The sequence below is a fragment of the Felis catus genome, chromosome F1, assembly GCF_018350175.1.
Source record: "Felis catus isolate Fca126 chromosome F1, F.catus_Fca126_mat1.0, whole genome shotgun sequence".
Lineage (NCBI taxonomy): Eukaryota > Metazoa > Chordata > Mammalia > Carnivora > Felidae > Felis > Felis catus.
The window spans coordinates 29,654,999-29,672,062 of record NC_058384.1 but is presented as its reverse complement, the minus strand read 5'-3'; the positions used below and the strand labels follow the sequence as shown (position 1 = coordinate 29,672,062).

At 43.9% G+C, this 17,064-nt stretch overlaps 1 protein-coding gene and 1 pseudogene across 1 annotated transcript in view; both read right to left on the bottom strand.

Annotated features, from left to right (window-relative positions):
* Positions 1–730: 730 nt before the first annotated feature.
* On the bottom strand, positions 731–6,091 carry LOC123382741 (annotated as a pseudogene).
* A 1,507-nt stretch (positions 6,092–7,598) lies between these two features.
* Positions 7,599–17,064, bottom strand: part of LOC109495639 (collagen alpha-1(II) chain-like) — a 169,134-nt gene continuing 159,668 nt past the window's right edge. Inside the window, exon 7 of the mRNA XM_045048628.1 lies at positions 7,599–8,570. The gene's annotated coding sequence lies outside the window, so the exon portion shown is untranslated. The remainder of the gene's footprint in view (positions 8,571–17,064) is intronic.

The window sequence follows — 17,064 nt, the reverse complement described above, 5'->3', positions numbered from 1 at the left end:
CAGTCACCTTTGGAAAGATTCCTGGATGAAAACAAAAATCTAGCTTAACTCACAGTATTTGACCCACACCTTAATATCTTGTTGCTATACTCCAAGCAACTGATCAGATACCTTGGGGCCAGTATTAATCAGATTTAGGACTGAGGATCTTGTATTCAGTCAATGTTCCTGGACCACTAAACTGTCCTCTTCCTATCTACCTGAGAAGCGGATTTCCCCCAGATCGTCAAGTTCCCACCCTGCATACTCCTCTTGTCACGTTGTAGGTCGCCATCAGCACTTTCGTAATGGCGACTCGACTTCTAATTACGGGCATACCCTCGAGATGGTGTGGATTTGGTTCTAGAGCACTGCAATGAAGTGAATGTCACAATGAGACAAGTCAAGTGAATCTTTGCATTAAAAAGCACATATGAAAGTTATGTTTACACTATACCATAGTCTATTAAGTGTGTAATAGCATTACGTCAAAAAACAATACACAGCCTTAATTTAGGGGCACGTGGTCGATCAGTCAGTTAAGCGTCTGACTTGGGCTCGGGTCATGATCTCACGGTTTGTGGGTTTAAGCCCCACATCGGGCTCTGTGTTGACAGCTCACAGCCTGGACCCTGCCTCGGATTCTGTGTCTCCCTCTCTCTCTCTCTGCCTCTTCCTCGCTCACGCTCTGTCTCTCTCTCTCTTTCTCAAAAATAAACATTTTAAAAAATGTAAAAAAAAAATGCACACCTTCATTTAAAAATATTTTATTGCTACAAAATGCTAACCATCCTCTGAACTTTCAATGAGTCACAGTCTTTTTGCTGGTGGAGGGTCTTGCCTCAATGCTGACGGCTGCTGACTAGTCAGGGTGCAGGTTGCTGAAGGCTGGGACGGCTGTGGCCATTTCTTAAAATAAGACAACAGTGAAGTTTGCTGCACCCACTGACTCTTCCTTTCACGCACAATGTGTCTGTAGTATGGGATGCTGTTTGATAGGATTTTACCCACAGGAGAATTTCTTTCAAAATGAAATCCATCCTCTCAAACTCTGCTACTGTTTAACAACTAAGTAGGTGTAATATTCTAAACCCTGGGTTGTCATGTCAACAATCTTCACAGCATCTTCACTGGGAGGAGATTCCATCTCAAGGAACCACTTTCTTTGTTCCTCCATAAGAAGCAGCCCCTCATCCATTCAAGTTTTACACAAGATTGTAGCAATTCAGTCACATCTTCAGGCTCCACTTTTTGTTCTAATTCTCTTGCTGTTTCCACCACATCTGCAGTGACTTCGTCCACGGAAGCCTCGAACCCCTCAGAGTCATCCATGAGGGTTGGAATCAGCTTCTTCCAAACTCCTGTTCATGGTGATATTTGGACTTCTTCCAATGAATCATGAATGTTCTCAATGACATCTAGAATGGCAAGCCCTTTCTGGAAGGTTTTCATTTTACTTTGCCCAGATCCAACAAAGGAATCACGATCTATGGCAGCAGCAGCCTTCAAAATAAGTTTCTTACATAATAAGACTTGAAAGTCAAAATGATTCCTTGATCCATGGGCTGTAGAAAGGATGCTATATTAGCAGGCAAAAAAACAACATTAATCTCATTGTACATCTCCATCAGAGCTCTTAAGGGAGTAGGTACACTGTCAGTGAGCAGTAATCTTTTGAAAGGAATCTTTTTTTTTTTTTTTTGAGCAGTAGTTCTCAACAGTGGACTTAAAATATTCAGTGAACCATATTGCAAACAGATGTGCTGTCATACAGACTTTGTTGTTCCCTTTCTAGAGTATAGGCAGAGTAGTTTCAGCACCATTCTTAAGGTTCTTAGGATTCTCACATGGTAAATTAGCATTGGCTTTAAGAGAAAGTCACCAGCTACATGAGCCCCTAACAAGAGAGCCTATATGTTGAGGCTCTGAAGCCAGACATTGACTTCTCCTCTCTAGCTATGAAAGTCCCAAGATGGCATCTTCTTCCAAGAGGAGGCTGTTTCATCTACACTGAAAATCTGTTGCTTAGCGTCTCCACCTTCATGACTTATCTCGGCTACATCTTCTGGAGAGCTTGCTATAGCTTCCACATCAGCACTTGCTGCTTTGTGTTGCACTTTTAATAAGTTATGGAGATGGCTTTTGTCTTTCCACCTCATGAACCAACCTCCGCTAGCTTCAAACTTTTCTTCTGCAGTTTCCTCACTTCTCTGAGCCTGCACAGAATTGAAGCAAGTGAGGATGTTGCTCTGGATTACGCTTTGGCTTAAGAGAAGGTTGTGGCTGGTTTGATCTCCTATCCAGACCACTCAGACTTTCTCCAGATCAGCAACATGGCTGCTTCCCTTTCTTCTCATTCATGTGTTCACTGGAGCAGCGCTTTTCATTTCCTCCAAGAACTTGTCCTTTGCATTCACGACTTGGGTAACTGTTTGTTGCAAGAGCCCTGCCTCTCAGCCTATAAGCTGTTGACATGCCTTCTTCACTGAGCTGACTCATTTCTAGGTTTTGATTTCAAGTGAGAGACACGTGACCCTTCCTTTCACTTGAACACTTAGAGACGACTGTAAGGTTACTGACTGGCCCAATCTCGATATTGTCCTGTCTCAGAGAATAGAGAGCTCAGAGGAGAGGGAGAGATACGGGGGATTGGCCAGTTGATGGAACGGTCCGGACACACACAACATTTATTAAGTTACGGAAGCATGGTTTGCGGCCTCCCCAAAACAGTTACAGTAGGAACATCTAAGATCACAGAGCACAGGTCACCATAGCAAAGATGGTAACAAGGAAAAAGTTTGAAATGTTGCAAGAATTACCAAAGTGTAACACGGAGACACAAAGTGAGCAAATGTGGTCGGAAACCAGTGCTGACAGCCTTGCTTAACGCAAGGTTGCCACAAACCTTCAGTTTGTAAAAAATGCAGTATCTGGGAAGCACAATATAGAGGCGAATCATGAAATAGGCCTGTATTAACGAGAAAAGCCAAATACAAACTTCAGCCGTGGCTTAAATTGACGTAGAAACTCATTTCATTAGAGAGATTTGTTAAAAAGCAATATTTAGGAGAAGAAGATTCATTTCTTTAACATTATTCTGTTTTGTATAGGAAATGTGGCACCAATTGCAACTGAATAGCTTCTCCTGGCTCAAGAGGGTGCATGCTGGGTGGGATGCTTTACATTACTCTCAGGGTATGCAACAACAGATTAGGTTAACCATATGAAATTGCTGATATGCAACTGTTTTCGACCTACAAAAACAGCAGTTTCATACGGTTCAACTTAACAGAATGCTGTTTGTTAAAGAGCGGAACACTTGCCCGTGAAACTAACCCTTGTGGACTTTCCTCATTGCCTTAGACACTATAGAAGGTCAAATTCAAGATTCCTATAGAGAAAGCACAAACTGAAATTAACAAAAATTACCTAATGAGTGTAAATATTGCAGACCTAGAGATACTCTTTACCCAGCTTTGTTGCTGGTAAATATAAAACCCCTGTTGCAGAGTTGACTGCCTTTATTTGTGGGAAGCCAGTAAGAATCCCGGGGCACCTGGGTGGCTTAGTTGGTTAAGTGTCCGACTCTTGACTCCGCTCAGGTCATGCGGGATCAAGCCCCGCATCAGGCTTTGCCTGCTTGGGATTCTTTTTCCCTTCTTCTCTCTCTGCCCCTTCCTTGCTCAACCTCTCTCTCTCTCTCAAAATACATAAATAAAACATTTTTAAAAAGAATAAAAAAAAAAAGAAGAAGAATCATAATCCTCCTCTGTTTGGGTGCTATATTTGAAGTCTAGTCTCACTGACTTTGCACAAAAATTTCTGGAATCACCACTTAGCGGCTTTGCCAAAGATAGTTCATGAAAACCCTATGCAGTTCAATTTTAAAATTTTTGAAGGATTTGAATAGCTTACAAGCAAAAGTGATCATGTCTTTGTATACACACTGTATACACTGTATACACACTGTAAGCCAGGACCAAAACAGTGAGATCTGGAAAACACCTATAGTGGCCCTTTCTCAGTAGCTGAAATTCCCATGATTCAGCACTCCTTAATTAACACTTGAAGGGCTTAATAAAATTTCAGGTATGCCATATGGGAGAGACAGCACATAAATTTATTCATTCATTCATTCATTTTTTTGTTTGTTTATTCATTATTGATTTCCTTGTTTACTTATTTATTTTGACTGTTTTTATTTTCTTATTCTTTTGTAAAGTTCTTTTTACATTTTTTTAAAACGTTTATTTATTTTTGGGACAGAGAGAGATAGAGCATGAACGGGGGAGGAGCAGAGAGAGAGGGAGACACAGAATCGGAAGCAGGCTCCAGGCTCCGAGTCATCAGCCCGGAGCCCGACACGGGGCTCGAACTCACGGACCGCGAGATCGTGACCTGGCTGAAGTCGGACGCTTAACCGACTGAGCCACCCAGGCGCCCCTGTAAAGTTCTTATTTTAATTCTAGTTAGCTAACATTTGGTGTTATATTAGTTTCAGGTGTACAATATAGCCATTCAACACTTTCATACACCGCCCTGAATGGCACATAAATCTATAGCCAGACATATATTTATACCTTAGTATGAGCTGTTTAGTATATCAGCTATTTTGATAATCTGGTACGATAGCACGCAATACAGTGAGGGGTAAGGAGGCAGAAAGTGTAAAGGTCTTTATCACAGGACAAGTTTAATTCATGTGTGACCACAGAGTGCCTATGTCAATGGGGTGAAGGCAGAAGGCCAAAGGTGTGATATTCCAAAATAGTGGAGGCTCAACAAAAATTTTCCCACGTCGTAATTTTCAGGAAGTTCTACTCTTTCTGAAAATTTTTTTAACGTTTATTTATTTTTGAGAGAGAGCGGGGGAGGGGCAGAGAGAAAGGGAGACACAGAATCCGAAGCAGGGCTCCAGGCTCTGAGCTGTCAGCACAGAGCCTGACTCAGGGCTCAAACTCATGAGCTGCGAGATCATGACCTGAGATGAAGTCGGACACGTAACCAACTGAGCTACCCAGGCGCCCCTCTACTCTCTCCTACAGAGCGGGACGCCTGCCTTGTAAAAGCAGTATATTTCTGAGAGATGAATCTTCTGAGACATTTTGATATAGTGTGGCTGGTATATGGTAAAGGCTCCATGATAATTACTAATCAAAAAATTTCTGGGGCATGCTGGCACCCCCACACAAAGTGAACGCCTGCAAATTGCTCCCCAGATAAGGATCCAGGGTCCCAGGTTATTCTTGGCCTTACCGTGACTTTTCTGGTGACACTTTTGGAGTTAGGTTTGCGAAGGCATAGACTCAGCCTAGTGGAAAATCATGTCCTGAGAGCTGCCTGTAGTGACGGGGTGCAGGCCACCACAAACTCAGGCTTTCTCAGAGATTTCTCCTGTCTTTGAAGTCCTAACTTGGCTCCTGCTTGACAGACAGTAATGCAGGGATACCCGGATATCTCAGTAGGTTAAGCCTCTGACTTGGGCTCAGGTCATGATCTCGCAATTCATGAGTCTGAGCGCCACGTCGGGTTCTATGCTGACAGCTCAGCCTGGAACCTGCTTTGGATTCTGTGTCTCCCTCTCTCGCTGCCCCTCCCCTGCTCATGCTCGCTCTCTCTCTCTCTCTCTCTCAAAAATAAACACTAAAAACAGTGTATCTTAAAAAAAGAGAGAGAACAGTAATGGAGAGTATTACAATCGAGGAGAGGGGCGCCGGGCTGGGACAAGCTCTCTCCAGCCTTCTTCAGCCAAGCCTTAGGAAGGGCTGAGGAGAAGAGGGAAGGGCAAACGACACAGTCCAGAGCTGTATGTTAGATTCACAGAGCCCCAGAGCGGGAAACTGTGGCCCAGAAAACGTCATGGCCACGTTTGTTTGTTTCTCCCTCTGTGACGGAGACATGGCAAGCCTTCACCGCCACCCAACCCTCCCCCCCAAACTCAATACTCAATGCCTAACTGGAAACTCAAGACACTCCTTCTATAATCACATCTTCATGGCAACAATCTTGAAATGAACCTCAAGAAGTGATACTGGGGCCAGGGCCAGCAAACTGCACCCCACTGATAATCCAGGGTACTGGTCTCCAGTAAGCCGGGTGTTCTAACCTTCATCATCCCTCCTAGGAATGTGACAACTTCCTCCTAGGAAAATGACAATAATTTCAGATGATTCTTACTCAAAACCAGGATCATTCAGTTGTTAGACTAACACTCACTAGGCTCCCAGTCGCCCTCAGTCACCGATGAAGTCCTGAGGTAACGGCCCCTCCATGCTGTCCGGAAGCTTCTCCATGTATATTCTATGCTCCGTCCTCCTCCTCTTGGCTCTCAGATTATTTTTACATTCATTCAACACAGGCTGCCTCTATTTCAGATTCTGTGGCCTCTATCGACATACAATTAATTTACATGGAGCGTGGCAAACAACTTAGGATCCAAGGGGAAGATCAGCCTGGCCCTTCCACACCCTGGTACTACTCGCCATGGAAACAGAACCCACGTCCAAAGCTAAAGGACTCCTCAGACAGGTGGACTCAAGTGGTAGGAGGCATTATACATGCAACACGAGGAGACACAGGTTCTAATCCTACCTCAGGTGTGAGATAGAATCTTACACCGAAGGTGTGAGAGTCAGGGTCACCCACTACCACGTGGGTGGGAAGCTTTTGAATCTCATTCACATGATTTTCATTTTTATGGAACATACCATAGGACTCTTCCCTTAGAAAGGCTCATTCGTCCTCTGGTTTGCCTCCAAATTATAGATCTAATCACCGTTCCGTCTTTTGAGGGGGAGAATGGTAACTCCACCCAAGGCAAGTTTAAATCAATTGAAGTGAGATCAGTTGGTAATGGTTTAGTATGATAAAGCAAAGGACATTCACCACAATCCTGGGACAGTTCGAGACATAGCCCTGATGTCCCAGAACTTCACTCCACCGCAATTAAGGCCCATGCCTTACTGTGTTTTTAGAAATCTTTTTACCCCCACTTAAAAGCATTCTCCTTTAAGGACAGAAAGTAGTTTATTCATCTGGGCATCTCTTCCAGAGTTCCCGGCTTACCTACAGAAAAGTCGCCAAAACTTTGTAAAATCAAATTAAAAATATCCTCAACAACGAACATAGTCTTACCAGTTAAAATGTATTCTAATAGTTAATTTCTAAAGGACTCCCTTCCACATAGCCCTGCTTCTACACACACATATACACAACAAGATGATTTCAGAAAAGTCAGAGGCAATCACAGCATCCCTGCCGTCCGAGTGTAGACTTTCTAAAGATAAGGAACAAACATTTTCTATGCTCCGTATTTGGTATGGTACCTGCTTTATAGAACTATCCATTAAGTCAACAAATATTTATTTAGTGCCTTTGTGGGGCTGGGAGATAGTCATCTCCACTCAAATGGATCTGCAGTCTCATGTGCAGGGGTGGGGTGGGGAGTGGGAAAGAGATAATAAAGAGGGAAATTGCACATACTATATAGAGTCTTAATAAAAGATTAGGGGTGCCTGGGCGGCTCAGTGGATTAAGCATCTGACTTTGGCTCGGGTCATGATTTCACCATTCGTGAGTTCAAGCCCCACATTGGGCTGTGTGCCGTAAGCACAGAGCCTGCTTTAGATACTCTGTCCCCCTTCTCTCTCTCTGCCCCTTCCCCGCTCGCCCATGCGCTTGCTTTCTCTCTCTCTCGCTCTCTGAAAAATAAACGTTTTTTAAAAAAAAGATGATACATTGAGAACAGATGTGTGGAGAGTGCCATTTTATATTGGGGTTCAGAAAGGGCCTCCCAAAATCAGAATTTAAAAACGTGTGTGGTGTCCACGTGTCCAGAAAGATCTAGCCACATGGGCCTCATAAGCAGGAGCATCTGCAGTCACAGAAATAGGTAATAGCCAACGCACCAAAGGAGGCACAGGCTTGGACTGTTGAGGCCCTAAAGGAAAGCCAGTGTGGCCAAAGTGTCACAAATGATGAGGAAAAGTCCAAGAGACCACGTCAAAGAAGTGAGCAGGAACCACATCATGGGAAGCCCCATGGGTCTTGAATCGTGTTTGGATGTTTGCAAAGCCAATAGAAGCCATTAGAGGAAAAGGGAGGAAAGTGACAGGATCTTGATTTATGTGTTTTTTTAATTTTTTTTTTTAATTTATTTTTGAGAGGGTGCAAGCTGGGGAGGGGCAGACAGAGAGAGGGCAGAGGATCCGAAGCGGGCTCTGTGCCGACAGCAGTGAGCTCGACGTGGGGCTTGAACTCACGAACCGCAAGATCATGACTGGAGTCAAAGTCAGATGCTCAACTGACTGAGCCATCCAGGTGTCCCACCTGGATGTTATGATCACCCCAGTGGCTATGTGGGGGATGGCAGGCGGGTAAGAGAAGAAACTGAGAGACCCGTTAGTAGGCAATTGCAGTAATCCTCCGGAGAGACAGCTCTGCCTAGGGGAGCAGCCAAGCCGTGGTAACAACTGTGCAGACATTCCACGGGAAGTGCAGGGAAAGGCTTTCTGCACAGCGGAACAGCAGGAGCAGGAGCAGGAATGCATGGACGACGTCTCTAAGTTCAGTGACCAGAGAGGTCAGGACACCTGAAAGAAGAAAAGAAAATGGTGTCAAAACAGAAAAATACCTACATATACTCACAAGGAACTAAAATATATGCCAAACACAGAGGAGCCAACAGGAAAGTAAAAAATGAAAAGCATTTGTAAAAAATAACATAAACAGAGCTGAGCGATCTAGAAAAATACTAGAGTAAGTGCAGAACCCCCCCCCCCCCCACCACACACACACACCCTTGGACTGGCAGATTCAACTAAGCAAAGATGTCAGTTCTCCCCCAAGTTATGTTATAAATGTAACGTAATCCCAATCAAATTCCAAATGGTGTTTTTGGATGGCTAACTTGGCAAAAATGTTCTCAACTTCGTGTGAAAGAGTATGTGTGTGAGAATATGGAAGACGCACACACCCACGGCTCAATGTGTTACAAACCCTGGCAGGTGTTCACAGGGACATGAGGGGCCCAGAGACTCCACCACCCCCTTCCCTTCCGGCTCAAGTTGTCAGCTCAAGGCCAACTGCCCTCTCGCACTTAACCCTGCTGAAGTATTTTTCAAACTTTTTTGACCATGACCCACGTAAAGAAAAATGATTTCTGTGAGGACGCAGATTTATTATTGGAACAAAAATGTCATAAATAATGCAACCCTTACATGTGACTCACATTTAGATTTTCTATTCGATTCTTTTCTGGGCAGCTCTCTTGGATTAAGAAATAATATGCAATCAGAGCCCTCTTGATTGATTTCACGGTTCCCTAATGTGTCAGAACCCACAGTTTTAAAAAACTCTGCCCTTGAGGCGTCAGCTCTGCTGCCTGGTCCCATAAGGTGATCCCATCACCAAGCCCGTCTCATTGGCCAGACAGCCGCCCCTTTAACCAAAGGTCTCACTTGCTTTGCTTAAATAAGGGGATCCAGAAAGGGCTTCCTGGAGACCGAGAACTGAGAGAACAAGTAAATCTTCAAGGACTGCAAAGCCAGGAAAGGGAAGTGGAATTTTCAGTTTGTTTGTTTGTTTGTTTGATATAATGATGATTATAATTAAATAAAGCTCTCAGCCGCTCCTAGCAGGAGACCTCCGTCCCCATCTCTGCATGCTAGCTTTTCTTGTCCATTTGGTAGCCCATTCAGGTCTTCTATTCCATCAGGCCAGTTTTGTTTTGTTTTGTTTTTTAAATAAAAGGATTTAAGAACATATTCAACGTCATTGCATGGAAGACAGTAACCTTCTAACGCAAGATGTTTGTTTTTAAATGCACAGAGCTAAAGTACCTTCTAAAAAAAAAAAAAAACCCAAGCTACAGCTCTGTTCTCTCTCTATAAAAATTTAAAATCACATTGATTACCCATCTGGCATATCTCCTAATTATGCATCTCTTAGTGGACTAATACTCCCTTCAGAAGCAAAACAGTAAATATACAAAGGGAAACATGATTAATAATTTCTTTTTGTTCTGTTTTTCAGGACAAGTCCCTGCTCATTCATGCTCTCCACTGAAAATGTTTCATAACTACACCCCCAAACAGATACGATCACCTGTCCCCTGATGATCCGTTCAGCAGGAAGGGAGAGACATGGGAGCAAAATTCACTGTTTAGCAGAAAGGCATTGAGAAAGCAGGTACCCCACACGGGTTTTTAGCTTTAGTGTGTGTGTGTGTGTGTGTGTGTGTGTGTGTGTGTGTTCTGAAACATGTTTTACTGACATTTCCTTCTATTTTATCATATTCCAGTAAGTTCAGTTGTGCTGCAACAAGGCAGTTTCCTGGATAATCAAGCGAATGTATTTGGTTGGGCAGCCATGCTGTTTACACTTGAAACAAATTCTACAATTGTTAAGACGCTGCAGCATCGTATTAGGCTCATTGTTCCAGAATATCTGCCATCCTACCAGACAAATCAGGTACATTCAGTCAAGATTGCATGGAGCGCCCTATGAATTGCCAGTAGTTTATCTTCAATGCTTTTCTGTCATTTTCTTTACCCCTTTTCCCCCTTCTAGCACCCTTTCTCCATCAGCAACCTACCAGGACCTAAACTCCCTTGCTCCCCTCAAAAGGGAAGTCACTAGTTTTGTAGTATAAGTTCATCTTCTATGCAATTTCTATAACAAAAACTTTAAAATGTCGTGTTTTCCTTCATGAGCTACATAAAGAGAAGAGCCAGGCTGTGGCTTACACTGTTATCTATTCCATAGCCACACCTGGATTCTTCCTTGACAATAGAATCCCAGTATTCTTTGGGGTGGCAATAGGGCTAACTGAATATTTCTTTTCCCAGAATCCTTTGCACCTTACAGTGGCCATGTGGCATATTTCAGGCCAGAAATGCTTAAGCAGATGTCTGCTGAAGTTTTCAGGAAAGTCTTTAATGCTCTTTATTTTTTTTTTTAATTTCATTTCTTTATTTTTTTAATTTAAATTCATGTTAGTTAACATATAATATAGTATTGGTTTCAGGAATAGAATTTAGTGATTCATCACTTACATATGACACACAGTGCTCATCCCAGCAAGTGCCCCCCCTTAATGCCCATCACCCATTTAGCCCTTCCCCCCCCCACAACTCCTCCAGCCACCCTCAGTTTGTTCTCTGTTTTTATGAGTCTCTTATGGTTTGCCTCCCTCTCTGTTTCTATCTCATTTTATTTTTCCTTCCCTTCCCCTATGTTCATCTATCTGTTTTGTTTCTTAAATTCCACATGAGTGAAATCACATATTTGTCTTTCTCTGATTAACTTACTTCACTTAACATAACACAGTCTAGTTTCATCCAAGTTGCTGCAAATGGCAAGATTTCATGCTTTTTGATCTCCAACTAATATTCCATTGTGTATATAACCACATCTTCTTTATCCATTCATCCATCGATGGACATTTGGGTGCTTTCCATAATTTGGCTATTGTTGATAGTGCTGCTATAAACATGGGGTGCATGTGCTTCTTTGAACCAGCATTTTGGTAATATTTGGATAAATACCTAGTAGTGCAATTGCTGGGTCATAGGGAAGTTCTAGTTTTGACTTTTGGAGGAAACTCCATACTGCTTTCCAAAACAGCTGCACCAGTTTGCATTCCTATGTGTTCTTGATTTTAAGGAACACTGGCTGGCAGTGACCTTCTGTCTTCCTTCCCTGAGCAAAAACGTGATGACTGGAGCTGAAGCAACCTCCTTTTCTTTAGATCACAAGGGAAAGAAAGAATGAAAGAAGGGAGGGAAGGAGGGAAGGAAGGAAGGAAGGAAGGAAGGAAGGAAGGAAGGAAAGGAAGGAAGGAAGGAGGGAGGGAAGGAAGAAAGGAAGGAGGGCGGGAGGGAAGGAAGAAAGGAAGGAAGGAGGGAGGGAGGGAAGGAAGAAAGGAAGGAAGGAGGGAGGGAGGGAAGGAAGAAAGGAAGGAAGGAGGGAGGGAGGGAAGGAAGGAAGGAAGGAAGGAAGGAAGGAAGGAAGGAAGGAAAGGAGGGAAGGAAGGAAAGGAGGGAGGGAGAGAAGGAAGGAAGGAAGGAAGGAAGGAAGGAAGGAAGGAAGGAAGGAAGGAAAGGAGGGAAGGAAGGAAAGGAGGGAGGGAGAGAAGGAAGGAAGGAAGGAAGGAAGGAAGGAAGGAAGGAAGGAAAGGAGGGAAGGAAGGAAAGGAGGGAGGGAGGAAGGAAGAAAGGAAGGAAGGAAAGGAGGGAGGGAGGGAAGGAAGGAAGGAAGGAAGGAAGGAAGGAAGGAAAGAAAGGAGGGAGGGAGGGAAAAAAAGGAAAGAAAGAAAGAAAGAGAAAAAAGAAAAAGAGAAAGAAAGAAAGAAAGAAAGAAAGAAAGAAAGAAAGAAAGAAAGAAGAGAGGAGAGGAGGGGAGAGGGGAGGGAAGGGAAGGAAAGGAAAGAAAAAAAAAAAGAAAAGAAAAGAAAAGAAAAGAAAAGAAAAGAAAAGAAAAGAAAAGAAAAGAAACTCTCAGAGACATTTGCCCCGAAATCTCTGATCCCCTGAACCAACACTGGCAGCTCACTCCTTTCAGATTTTTATTTTTATCAGAAAAATGGAACCTTATGTGTTTAAGACGTTGGTTAGTCAGGCATTCTGTGGCTTGTGTCCTAAATGAGATGCATGAAGGATTTCCTGGGAAGTTCCACAGCCCCAATAAGACTCCGAGTTGCCTCCGGGGCTAATGTGGAGGATAAGGCAAAGGCTAAGCCAGCAAGAGGAGCCCCCAGCCCTTCCTGGCCCCTGATTCCTCCAGACTATCTCACCTTTTATCTTGTACATTGACTTTATAATTCAGAATTCATTTAAGAAAAATAAATTGGTCTAAGATGCTGTTTCAAACCACTGGGTTAGGTATTTTTTCCACCAGAAGATTTGTTGGCTTTATTATGGAAAAAGGCCCAGAGAAATGAATCATTACTAAGGGAATTTTAGCAATAGGGTGTCGATAAGAGGAAAAATTAGCCTGATCCCCTCTGACTACATCACTGCCTCTCTCCCTCAACTTAGCCGGTTCTGAGTACCAACCTAATATCTTTTTTTTTTCCAGTTAGGTTGTTGGTTGTCCCACCACCAGATGCAAAGAGGGCCCACACGATCCTATATCTTCACTAAATTCCAGGGATCAAGGCCCGTGTAGAAGGTAAATATAGAGACACAAGGAATGTTTCGAAATTAATAACTGGTACTTCATAACTGTGTAGAGGTGTGGAGGCCCATGTTTGCTTTTGTGTCCCTCTTGTCTGGAGGCTCGGGCCTTGGGGGAAGACTGAATCGGTGGGGGATCTTGAGACCAATATTCGATGAGTTTCCTTCTGTACAGGAAGGACTTGGTGCTTCCTGTATGTAATGTTGGTGTCCTGAAATGTTTTGCAAAGCCTGAATGTTGGAGATCAGACTCACATTTTAAGTTCACAAGTGCACACAGAGAATTGTTTGAGAATGAAATAATGCCCGTCCACTTCTCCTTACCTCTCATATGCAACCCCTCCCCCACCTCAGCACCCCATCCCTCCCGCCAGGTCAAAATTCTTTTGCTCGCCCAGCTTCTGCTCTCCTCATTCATTTAGCATCGCAGACTGTGGGCTTTAGAACTGGAGAAGCTTGGGTCTCATCCCAGGTCAGCCACTCACTGCCTGGGTGACCTTGGGTTAGTCTCTTAATTTCTATGTGCTTCAGTTTCCTCGTGCCTAATGGGGGTATAAGGATAGTATTTTCCTGGTACTCTCTGGTCAGCAAGCTGGCCTAGAGAGAGCTGGAAGCCTGTGGGAGAGGTCACCACGACCACACCTCCAGGAATCTACCTACAAAGACGTGACCGCCAACACCAGCCCCTTGTAGCCACACTAGCCACAACGCTGAGGTTGGACAACATCGGGCTTGTTACAAGCCACAAATAAATTAAAACACACAAAGCACCTAGAACAGTTCCGGGAACATAGTGAGTGCTAAATGAGTGTTAGCTACGGTTGTTATTGTTGTTATTTATCTGTTACCAAGTTTCATCTCCCCTTTGGTAAATGGGGGTAACAATGTTCCATGTAATTAGCCCTTAGTCAGCGAACGATCAATTGACATGATAACTTTTGTTGACAGCTCCTGCAATTTCCTTCACTGGAAAGGCCCCTCTCCCAGGCTCCACCTGCTCAGAGCTTCTCAGCACCTTAGATCCTGCATGATTCAAGCTTCTTTTTGAATTCTTCAGCTTCGGGGGTTCACCCTGCCTTCTCCTATTACAGATAGCCGCAGCTACTAATATTGGTGACTTACAACCTAGTACCGAACCGTAGGTTGTATTTTCTTGTCCTTTATACCTTCAACTTCCTCTTAAACCTTTAGATTTCCTGGGGCACCTGGGCGGCTCAGTTGGCTGGGCATCCGACTTCGGCTCAGGTCATGATCTCTCGGTTCCTGAGTTCGAGCCCCACATCTGGCTCTGTGCTGACAGCTCAGAGCTCAGAGCCTGGAGCCTGCTTCAGATTCTGCGTCTCCCTCTCTCTCTGCCCCTCCCCTGCTCATGCTCTGTCTCTCTCTCTCTCTGTCTCAAAAATAAACATTAAAAAAACAAATTTAAAACTTTAGATTCCCTACATACAAGGGTTCATTTATCCACACTTTTAATACACTTTAGAGTATTGACCAGCGCTGGGCACACGGAAGTGCTTCGTAAATATTTGTTGATTGCTCTATTCACATTTGCTCTAAATTCACATTTTTATATGCATGCATGAGATTTCTTTCAAAGCAAGTTACATCTGTAGTACAGCAAAGTACCAGAAAAAGCATCCACATGATCTCATCTAAACTAGAACTGGGCATAAACCCAGTATCAGGGGAAACTTGCAAAGGATTTCATCCCTGTGTAATACTGAAGGGAAACAGGGTTTATATGCCCTGAAACAGGAAGAAAAAAAAAAAGGAGGCAGCATCTTCTTGATCTTATTTCGTCAATCGAAATTCCGCCTTCCCCTAGGCCTTACCCTGGCCAAATTCAAGAAACAGATGTTTGCATAAAAAAATCTCCCCGGAGTCAGCGTGGCTGTTTATCCAATTTTCACCCTGCCATGCAGACGTAGGTTATGTCCAACAGAGTCCAAACAACAAGTTGGAATGTATGAAGTTCAGGCTGTGGAAGGGTTCAAGGAGAGGTGAGATGGTCCCACATCAGGGATGCTGAGAGAAGAGCTCACCGTGAAGAGAAGTGGGGCAAGAGAACTTCATTTCCCACTAAGAGAAAAAACTTCCTTTCTCGGCTCAGGATCCATAGTCCCTGAGCCCTACCATTTTCTAAGGGAAGATACCCTCTGGGCTGTCCGTCTCTGCTTCTATCACCCTTCTGTGAGCGCCCCCCCCCCAACACAAAAACTAATGTTTACGTTTTTCTGAACTTTCTAGGTCTGCAAAGCTGTTCCATATTGATGAACTGAGTGTGTGCCTCTTTCTTTTTGACTCCCCTGTTGAGTTCATATATTTTGGTTGTCACATGAACTATGAGTAATTGCATCAGTGCAGATGACGGCTCTGTCGTAGAGATCTACAAATCTGTTAACTTTTGTCTATTTCAACGTCTTTCCCCAACATTACCTTAATAAGTTGTATGTAAAACATGAAGACCAGGGGAGATGCTTCTTAATGCAATTTACAACATCTCAGAGGTGAGAATTGAAAGCCCAGCTCTGACTGCAACATCTGCTCTGAACAAGGGCATCGAGGGACCTGCCATCAGATTTTTTTGTCTTAAGGATGATCACCGTGTATGTTCACAGATAAAAATGTGAAGCGTTCTGACAGCCAAGCAAACCGTGAAGAATTAAACTTCCCAAACAGGAAAACACACTGGAACATCCTTTCTGCAATTCATTTGAGAAAACTCCTTCATTCAGAGCCTCGTCATTTCCTGCCCCTGACTGTCTGCCCAACCCCTGTCAGTTACCCCCACAGACATGTTTCCGTGAGAGGGCAAGGTTCCATTTGGAGGGGGAATGGCCCAACTTTGAAGGCATCAGTTTCTTAATGGTAAAATCAGACTTTTCCAGTAAAGAGGTCTGAGGCAGTGTGTTCAGTGGCAGTAAAAGGAAGTTTATAAAATCACCAGCACCTCCTGAGGCAAAAGTTTCTGGTGACTCACCAATACCTTCCCAAAAAGTCCCTTGGAATGTCAGTCCCTCACTTCTCTGACCTCAGTCTACCCTTCTTACCACAATCCCTGCCGCACTTTAGTGCACTCCAGACAACCTGGACCAGCCCGTCTTCCCTAAACATCTCCATCCCTTGCCCTTCGACTACTTATCTTATGTATCCTATCACTGGCGAAAGTCCTACTTCCCTTCAGCGCCTAATGCAAGGGCTCCTGCTTCGGGAGTTTCTCCTGATCACCTTGCTGTATGTGACCACTCCATCCCTCACAGTCCTGTAGACCCTTGCTTTTAGCATTTATCACATTCTGCCTCAAGACATCTGTACATTTGTCCAATACACCCTGCAACATTGCAGTCTCCAGGAGAGTACCCAATTAAGAAATATCTTGAGTACAAAACAGAGTGCCTTGTTGTGATGGACTGAATTGGGTCCCCTCTCCCACAAATTCATGTATTAAAGCCCTACCCCCCAACGTGACTGTATTTGAAGAGAGCGCCTTCAGGAGGTAATTAAGGTTAAATGGGGCCTTCAGGAGGTAATTAAGGTTAAACGAGATCGTGAGGCTGGAGTCTTTCTCTCCACATTCATGCACTGAAGAAAGGCCATGTGAGGGCACAGCAAAAAAAGGTGCTTATCTGTAAGTCAGGAAGAGAGCCCTCAAAAGACATTGAACTCTACTGGACCTTGACCTTGGACTTCCCAATCTCCAGAAAATAAATTTCTGTTATTTAAGCCACATTGTTTATGGCATTTTGTTTTGTTTTGTTACGGCAGCTGAGCTGAGTAAGACACTTGTACGTGATGAACCGCCAATGAACACTGACTGTGTACATCGACTTCAAGAATAGAGGGAACCAGGAAGATGGAATAGGTGATATCTGAGGGGATTCATCCCTCCCCATATGTGTGCTCCTCTCAC